General features: G+C 49.1%; 1 protein-coding gene across 1 annotated transcript in view; it reads right to left on the reverse strand.

Moving 5' to 3' along the window:
- LOC138742302 (vitamin K-dependent protein C-like) overlaps window positions 1–9,158 on the reverse strand; it is a 47,534-nt gene extending 38,376 nt beyond the window's left edge. Inside the window, exon 1 of the mRNA XM_069896543.1 lies at window positions 9,034–9,158. The gene's annotated coding sequence lies outside the window, so the exon portion shown is untranslated. The remainder of the gene's footprint in view (window positions 1–9,033) is intronic.
- Between the last annotated feature and the right edge of the window lie 1,313 nt (window positions 9,159–10,471).

The following is a 10,471-nucleotide window of genomic DNA, read 5'->3' on the forward strand; positions in this document are numbered from 1 at the left end:
TCACAGAAGGAGGGAACGGGCACTGAGCATCAACAGAACGAGGGAATGGGCACTGAGCATCAATAGAACGAGGGAATGGGCACTGAGCATCAACAGAACGAGGGAATGGGCACTGAGCATCAACAGAACGAGGGAATGGGAACTGAGCATCAACAGAACGAGGGAATGGGCACTGAGCATCAACAGAATGAGGGAATGGGCACTGAGCATCAACAGAATGAGGGAATGGGCACTAAGCATCATCAGAAGGTGTGAACGGGCACTGAGCATCAACAGAATGAGGGAATGGGCACTGAGCATCATCAGAAGGTGTGAATGGGTACTGAGCATCAACAGAATGAGGGAACGGGTACTGAGCATCAACAGAATGAGGGAACGGGCACTGAGCATCAACAGAATGAGGGAACGGGCACTGAGCATCAACAGAACGAGGGAACGGGCACTGAGCATCAACAGAACGAGGGAATGGGCACTGAGCATCAACAGAAGGTGGGAACGGGCCTGAGCATCAACAGAAAGAGGGGATGGGCACTGAGCATCAACAGAACGAGGGAATGAGCACTGAGCATCAACAGAACGAGGGAATGGACACTGAGCATCAACAGAACGAGGGAATGGACACTGAGCATCAACAGAATGAGGGAATGGGCACTGAGCATCGACAGAAGGAGAGAATGGGCACTGTGCATCAACAGAACGAGGAAATGGGCATTGAGCATCAAAAGAACGAGGGAAAGGGCACTGAGCATCAACAGAATGAGGGAATGGGCACTGAGCATTAACAGAATGAGGGAATGGGCACTGTGGATCAACAGAATGAGGGAACGGGCACTGAGCATCAACAGAACGAGGCAATGGGAACTGAGCATCATCAGAAGGAGGGAGGGCACTGAGCATCATCAGAACGAGGGAATGGACACTGAGCATCAACCGAACGAGGGATTGGGCACTGAGCATCAACGGAACGAGGGAATGGGCACTGAGCATCAGCGGAACGAGGGAATGGGCACTGAGCATCAAAAGAACGAGGGAATGGGCACTGAGCATCAACAGAATGAGGGAATGGGCACTGAGCATCAACAGAATGAGGAAACGGGCACTGAGCATCAACAGAACGAGGGAACAGGCACTGAGCATCAACAGAACGAGGGAATTGGCACTGAGCATCAACAGAACGAGGGAATTGGCACTGAGCATCAACAGAACGATGGAATGGGCACTGAGCATCAATAGAACGAGGGAATGGGCACTGAGCATCAACAGAACGAGGGAATGGGCTCTGAGCATCAACAGAACGAGGGAAAGGGCACTGAGCATCAACAGAAGGAGGGAATGGGCACTGAGCATCACAGAAGGAGGGAACGGGCACTGAGCATCAACAGAACGAGGGAACGGGCACTGAGCATCATCAGAAGAAGGGAATGGGCACTGAGCATCAATAGAATGAACAAATGGGCACTGAGCATCAACAGAACGAGAGAATGGGCACTGAGCATCAACAGAACGAGGGAATGGGCACTGAGCATCAACAGAATGTGTGAACGGGCACTGAGCATCAACAGAATGAGGGATCGGGCACTGAGCATCATCAGAAGGATGGAACGGGCACTGAGCATCAACAGAAGGAGGGAATGGGCACTGAGCATCAACAGAAGGAGGGAATGGGCACTGAGCATCAACAGAACGAGGGAATGGGCAGAGCATCAACAGAATGAGGGAACGGGCACTGAGCATCAACAGAACGAGGAAACGGGCACTGAGCATCAACAGAATGAAGGAACGGGAACTGAGCATCATCAGATGGAGGGAACGGGCACTGAGCTTCAACAGAATGAGGGAACGGGCACTGAGCATCAACAGAACGAGGGAATGGGCACTGAGCATCAACAGAATGAGGGAATGGGTACTGAGCATCAACAGAAGGTGTGAACGGGCACTGAGCATCAACAGAAGGTGTGAACGGGCACTGAGCATCAACAGAAGGTGTGAACGGGAACTGAGCATCAACAGAATGAGGGAACGGGCACTGAGCATCAACAGAATGAGGGAAAGGGCACTGAGCATCCACAGAAGGAGGGAATGGGCACTGAGCATCACAGAAGGAGGGAACGGGCACTGAGCATCAACAGAACGAGGGAACGAGCACTGAGCATCATCAGAAGAAGGGAATGGGCACTGAGCATCAATAGAATGAGCAAATGGGCACTGAGCATCAACAGAACGAGGGAATGGGCACTGAGCATCAACAGAACGAGGGAATGGGCACTGAGCATCAACAGAATGTGTGAACGGGCACTGAGCATCAACAGAATGAGGGAACGGGCACTGAGCATCATCAGAAGGATGGAACGGGCACTGAGCATCAACAGAACGAGGGAATGGGCACTGAGCATCAACAGAACGAGGGAATGGGCACTGAGCATCAACAGAATGTGTGAACGGGCACTGAGCATCAACAGAATGAGGGAACGGGCACTGAGCATCATCAGAAGGAGGGAACGGGCACTGAGCATCAACAGAAGGAGGGAATGGGCACTGAGCATCAACAGAAGGAGGGAATGGGCACTGAGCATCAACAGAACGAGGGAATGGGCAGAGCATCAACAGAATGAGGGAACGGGCACTGAGCATCAACAGAACGAGGGAACGGGCACTGAGCATCAACAGAATGAGGGAACGGGAACTGAGCATCATCAGATGGAGGGAACGGGCACTGAGCATCAACAGAATGAGGGAACGGGCACTGAGCATCAACAGAATGTGTGAACGGGCACTGAGCATCAACAGAACGAGGGAATGGGCACTGAGCATCAACAGAATGAGGGAATGGGTACTGAGCATCAACTGAAGGTGTGAACGGGCACTGAGCATCAACAGAATGAGGGAACGGGCACTGAGCATCAACAGAATGAGGGAAAGGGCACTGAGAATCAACAGAAGGAGGGAATGGGCACTGAGCATCACAGAAGGAGGGAACGGGCACTGAGCATCAACAGAACGAGGGAACAGGCACTGAGCATCATCAGAAGAAGGGAATGGGCACTGAGCATCAATAGAATGAGCAAATGGGCACTGAGCATCAACAGAACGAGGGAATGGGCACTGAGCATCAACAGAACGAGGGAATGGGCACTGAGCATCAACAGAACGAGGGAATGGGCACTGAGCATCAACAGAATGTGTGAACGGGCACTGAGCATCAACAGAATGAGGGATCGGGCACTGAGCATCATCAGAAGGATGCAACGGGCACTGAGCATCAACAGAAGGAGGGAATGGGCACTGAGCATCAACAGAACGAGGGAATGGGCAGAGCATCAACAGAATGAGGGAACGGGCACTAAGCATCAACAGAACGAGGGAACGGGCACTGAGCATCAACAGAATGAAGGAACGGGAACTGAGCATCAACAGATGGAGGGAACGGGCACTGAGCTTCAACAGAATGAGGGAACGGGCACTGAGCATCAACAGAACGAGGGAATGGGCACTGAGCATCAACAGAATGAGGGAATGGGTACTGAGCATCAACAGAAGGTGTGAACGGGCACTGAGCATCAACAGAAGGTGTGAACGGGCACTGAGCATCAACAGAAGGTGTGAACGGGAACTGAGCATCAACAGAATGAGGGAACGGGCACTGAGCATCAACAGAATGAGGGAAAGGGCACTGAGCATCCACAGAAGGAGGGAATGGGCACTGAGCATCACAGAAGGAGGGAACGGGCACTGAGCATCAACAGAACGAGGGAACGAGCACTGAGCATCATCAGAAGAAGGGAATGGGCACTGAGCATCAATAGAATGAGCAAATGGGCACTGAGCATCAACAGAACGAGGGAATGGGCACTGAGCATCAACAGAACGAGGGAATGGGCACTGAGCATCAACAGAATGTGTGAACGGGCACTGAGCATCAACAGAATGAGGGAACGGGCACTGAGCATCATCAGAAGGATGGAACGGGCACTGTGCATCAACAGAACGAGGGAATGGGCACTGAGCATCAACAGAACGAGGGAATGGGCACTGAGCATCAACAGAATGTGTGAACGGGCACTGAGCATCAACAGAATGAGGGAACGGGCACTGAGCATCATCAGAAGGAGGGAACGGGCACTGAGCATCAACAGAAGGAGGGAATGGGCACTGAGCATCAACAGAAGGAGGGAATGGGCACTGAGCATCAACAGAACGAGGGAATGGGCAGAGCATCAACAGAATGAGGGAACGGGCACTGAGCATCAACAGAACGAGGGAACGGGCACTGAGCATCAACAGAATGAGGGAACGGGAACTGAGCATCATCAGATGGAGGGAACGGGCACTGAGCATCAACAGAATGAGGGAACGGGCACTGAGCATCAACAGAATGTGTGAACGGGCACTGAGCATCAACAGAACGAGGGAATGGGCACTGAGCATCAACAGAATGAGGGAATGGGTACTGAGCATCAACTGAAGGTGTGAACGGGCACTGAGCATCAACAGAATGAGGGAACGGGCACTGAGCATCAACAGAATGAGGGAAAGGGCACTGAGCATCAACAGAAGGAGGGAATGGGCACTGAGCATCACAGAAGGAGGGAACGGGCACTGAGCATCAACAGAACGAGGGAACAGGCACTGAGCATCATCAGAAGAAGGGAATGGGCACTGAGCATCAATAGAATGAGCAAATGGGCACTGAGCATCAACAGAACGAGGGAATGGGCACTGAGCATCAACAGAACGAGGGAATGGGCACTGAGCATCAACAGAACGAGGGAATGGGCACTGAGCATCAACAGAACGAGGGAATGGGCACTGAGCATCAACAGAACGAGGGAATGGGCACTGAGCATCAACAGAACGAGGGAATGGGCACTGAGCATCAACAGAATGAGGGAATGGGCACTGAGCATCAACAGAATGAGGGAATGGGCACTAAGCATCATCAGAAGGTGTGAACGGGCACTGAGCATCAACAGAATGAGGGAATGGGCACTGAGCATCATCAGAAGGTGTGAATGGGTACTGAGCATCAACAGAATGAGGGAACGGGTACTGAGCATCAACAGAATGAGGGAACGGGCACTGAGCATCAACAGAATGAGGGAACGGGCACTGAGCATCAACAGAACGAGGGAACGGGCACTGAGCATCAACAGAACGAGGGAATGGGCACTGAGCATCAACAGAAGGTGGGAACGGGCCTGAGCATCAACAGAAAGAGGGGATGGGCACTGAGCATCAACAGAACGAGGGAATGAGCACTGAGCATCAACAGAACGAGGGAATGGACACTGAGCATCAACAGAACGAGGGAATGGACACTGAGCATCAACAGAATGAGGGAATGGGCACTGAGCATCGACAGAAGGAGAGAATGGGCACTGTGCATCAACAGAACGAGGAAATGGGCATTGAGCATCAAAAGAACGAGGGAAAGGGCACTGAGCATCAACAGAATGAGGGAATGGGCACTGAGCATTAACAGAATGAGGGAATGGGCACTGGGGATCAACAGAATGAGGGAACGGGCACTGAGCATCAACAGAACGAGGCAATGGGAACTGAGCATCATCAGAAGGAGGGAGGGCACTGAGCATCATCAGAACGAGGGAATGGACACTGAGCATCAACCGAACGAGGGATTGGGCACTGAGCATCAACGGAACGAGGGAATGGGCACTGAGCATCAGCGGAACGAGGGAATGGGCACTGAGCATCAAAAGAACGAGGGAATGGGCACTGAGCATCAACAGAATGAGGGAATGGGCACTGAGCATCAACAGAATGAGGAAACGGGCACTGAGCATCAACAGAACGAGGGAACAGGCACTGAGCATCAACAGAACGAGGGAATTGGCACTGAGCATCAACAGAACGAGGGAATTGGCACTGAGCATCAACAGAACGATGGAATGGGCACTGAGCATCAATAGAACGAGGGAATGGGCACTGAGCATCAACAGAACGAGGGAATGGGCTCTGAGCATCAACAGAACGAGGGAAAGGGCACTGAGCATCAACAGAAGGAGGGAATGGGCACTGAGCATCACAGAAGGAGGGAACGGGCACTGAGCATCAACAGAACGAGGGAACGGGCACTGAGCATCATCAGAAGAAGGGAATGGGCACTGAGCATCAATAGAATGAACAAATGGGCACTGAGCATCAACAGAACGAGAGAATGGGCACTGAGCATCAACAGAACGAGGGAATGGGCACTGAGCATCAACAGAATGTGTGAACGGGCACTGAGCATCAACAGAATGAGGGATCGGGCACTGAGCATCATCAGAAGGATGGAACGGGCACTGAGCATCAACAGAAGGAGGGAATGGGCACTGAGCATCAACAGAAGGAGGGAATGGGCACTGAGCATCAACAGAACGAGGGAATGGGCAGAGCATCAACAGAATGAGGGAACGGGCACTGAGCATCAACAGAACGAGGAAACGGGCACTGAGCATCAACAGAATGAAGGAACGGGAACTGAGCATCATCAGATGGAGGGAACGGGCACTGAGCTTCAACAGAATGAGGGAACGGGCACTGAGCATCAACAGAACGAGGGAATGGGCACTGAGCATCAACAGAATGAGGGAATGGGTACTGAGCATCAACAGAAGGTGTGAACGGGCACTGAGCATCAACAGAAGGTGTGAACGGGCACTGAGCATCAACAGAAGGTGTGAACGGGAACTGAGCATCAACAGAATGAGGGAACGGGCACTGAGCATCAACAGAATGAGGGAAAGGGCACTGAGCATCCACAGAAGGAGGGAATGGGCACTGAGCATCACAGAAGGAGGGAACGGGCACTGAGCATCAACAGAACGAGGGAACGAGCACTGAGCATCATCAGAAGAAGGGAATGGGCACTGAGCATCAATAGAATGAGCAAATGGGCACTGAGCATCAACAGAACGAGGGAATGGGCACTGAGCATCAACAGAACGAGGGAATGGGCACTGAGCATCAACAGAATGTGTGAACGGGCACTGAGCATCAACAGAATGAGGGAACGGGCACTGAGCATCATCAGAAGGATGGAACGGGCACTGAGCATCAACAGAACGAGGGAATGGGCACTGAGCATCAACAGAACGAGGGAATGGGCACTGAGCATCAACAGAATGTGTGAACGGGCACTGAGCATCAACAGAATGAGGGAACGGGCACTGAGCATCATCAGAAGGAGGGAACGGGCACTGAGCATCAACAGAAGGAGGGAATGGGCACTGAGCATCAACAGAAGGAGGGAATGGGCACTGAGCATCAACAGAACGAGGGAATGGGCAGAGCATCAACAGAATGAGGGAACGGGCACTGAGCATCAACAGAACGAGGGAACGGGCACTGAGCATCAACAGAATGAGGGAACGGGAACTGAGCATCATCAGATGGAGGGAACGGGCACTGAGCATCAACAGAATGAGGGAACGGGCACTGAGCATCAACAGAATGTGTGAACGGGCACTGAGCATCAACAGAACGAGGGAATGGGCACTGAGCATCAACAGAATGAGGGAATGGGTACTGAGCATCAACTGAAGGTGTGAACGGGCACTGAGCATCAACAGAATGAGGGAACGGGCACTGAGCATCAACAGAATGAGGGAAAGGGCACTGAGCATCAACAGAAGGAGGGAATGGGCACTGAGCATCACAGAAGGAGGGAACGGGCACTGAGCATCAACAGAACGAGGGAACAGGCACTGAGCATCATCAGAAGAAGGGAATGGGCACTGAGCATCAATAGAATGAGCAAATGGGCACTGAGCATCAACAGAACGAGGGAATGGGCACTGAGCATCAACAGAACGAGGGAATGGGCACTGAGCATCAACAGAACGAGGGAATGGGCACTGAGCATCAACAGAATGTGTGAACGGGCACTGAGCATCAACAGAATGAGGGATCGGGCACTGAGCATCATCAGAAGGATGGAACGGGCACTGAGCATCAACAGAAGGAGGGAATGGGCACTGAGCATCAACAGAAGGAGGGAATGGGCACTGAGCATCAACAGAACGAGGGAATGGGCAGAGCATCAACAGAATGAGGGAACGGGCACTGAGCATCAACAGAACGAGGGAACGGGCACTGAGCATCAACAGAATGAAGGAACGGGAACTGAGCATCATCAGATGGAGGGAACGGGCACTGAGCTTCAACAGAATGAGGGAACGGGCACTGAGCATCAACAGAACGAGGGAATGGGCACTGAGCATCAACAGAATGAGGGAATGGGTACTGAGCATCAACAGAAGGTGTGAACGGGCACTGAGCATCAACAGAATGAGGGAACGGGCACTGAGCAACAACAGAATGAGGGAACAGGCACTGAGCATCAACAGAAGGTGTGAACGGGCACTAAGCATCAACAGATCGAGGGAATGGGCACTGAGCATCAACAGAATGAGGGAACGGGCACTGAGCAACAACAGAATGAGGGAATGGGCACTGAGCATCAACAGAATGAGGGAACGGGCACTGAGCAACGACAGAATGAGGGAATGGGCACTGAGCATCAACAGAATGAGGGAATAGGCACTGAGCATCAACAGAGTACAGGAACAGGCATTGAGCATCAACAGAGGTCGTTAACATGCAGTGAGCTTCAACAGAACGTGGGAGTTGGCACCGGGCATCAACAGAACATGGGAACAGGTATTGACCATCAACAGAATATGGGAATGGGCACTGAACATCCACTGCAGAACCCAAGAACCAGCGCAGACCCACTGTAGAACTCAGAGACCAACACTGCCTCACTGCAGAACCTGGAAACCAACACAGATCAATATAGAACTTAGAAATCAGAGCCAATCCACTGTCCAATTGAGGAAAAACGGACCCACCGCTGAAGGTAGAGATCAGCAGTAACCCCTCCAGAAGCCAGGGGTCAGCACTGACCCCCCTCCAGAGGCTAGTATCAGCACTGACCAAACACGGAGACCAGGGGTAAACATCAACAAAAGAAACACTGCTTTTGAAAAATAGAAATTGAAAACAAAGCTGGACAATTGAATTGAGCTGTACCTTAAAATGTAATTTGTCCACAAATCCAGATGCAATACTTTTCATCAAACGGCTATTTGGTAGTCTCTTGCATTTAAAACACCAAACACAATCAAACTCCAGAAAGTCTCAGTTAATGAGTAACTTTAAATATTTACTCATAGCGTCAGAATCCTTGGGTAAACAAATGATGCCTGAAAAATCTGCATACAAGTTAGCACAGGTTGTGCACCACTTAAACTGGTCCTGACACAATTTGATGCTCATGGAGCACAACATGGCTATGGCTATTAGAATTTGAAAAATGCATTAAATCCTGAGGTTTCTACACAAAATATATTAACTTTATTTTCTCAATTTAGTCAGTTCTCAAGCTATAAATTAAATTTGCATAAGAGTGAACTATTACCCCTGAAGGGGTCATTTTCAAGATACTCTAATTATCCTTTCAAGATAGTGAAAGACCAATTTATATATTTGGGGATTACAATTGCTAAGAGTTACAAAAATATATTGAAAATTTTTTTGGTTATTACTTAATCATATCAAAGTATTATTATTGGAAATGGTCACCTTTATCTATTACAATGATCAGATGCATCAATTCAACTAAAATAATTTTTTTTAACCTAAACTTTTGTATCTTTTTGAATTGTTACCAAATTTTAATCCTAAATCCTTCTTTGATTCACTGGATTCGATTATCTTGTCGTATATATGCCAAAGAAAACAACCTTGTTTAAATAGGGCCCATCTTCAAAAGACTAAAAGGAATGGGGGGGATTATTACTACCAAACCTTAGATTCTATTATTGGGCAGCCAATGTATGTAATTTACTGTTATCATTACATTTTTATGTTAGTTAATGGCCCTTCATGGGTAGAAATGGAATTGAAATTTTCTAAAAAAGACATCTACAATAGCTATTTAAGTTCAGTTTTACCTTTTATGTTTCTCTAACTTGACCAAGAACCCAATAACAAGGCATAGATTGAGGTTATGGACACAATTTAGGAAATATTTTGGTTATCATACTTTTTCTCTTGCCATTCCTATTGTAAATAATCATTTTTTCCAACCCTCTTTGTTAGGTACAGGTTTTAAGTAACGTAGCATTTTCAGATGAGGATTAGGACACAACTCTTAATTTGATCAATGAGACTTCATTTTGTGTACAACATTGTTTGTTGCAATTAAAGGTAGTGCACAGGATACATATGTCTAAAGTTAAATTATCTCATTTTTAATCCTGATATGGATCAATTATGTGATAAGTATAAAAGTTTTGAAGCTTTAACGATTCATGTTTTGGGAGTGCCTGAAATTAGAGCATTTTTGGAAAGAGATTTTCCAAACTTTATTAACGATTTTAAAGACTAAATTTGAACTATGCCCTTTGATTGCTTTATTTGGTTTTTCTCCTCAACCCAGAAGAGTCCTATTTTTTTTTGGTAGTAA

Source organism: Narcine bancroftii, chromosome 9 (genome assembly GCF_036971445.1).
Source record: "Narcine bancroftii isolate sNarBan1 chromosome 9, sNarBan1.hap1, whole genome shotgun sequence".
Lineage (NCBI taxonomy): Eukaryota > Metazoa > Chordata > Chondrichthyes > Torpediniformes > Narcinidae > Narcine > Narcine bancroftii.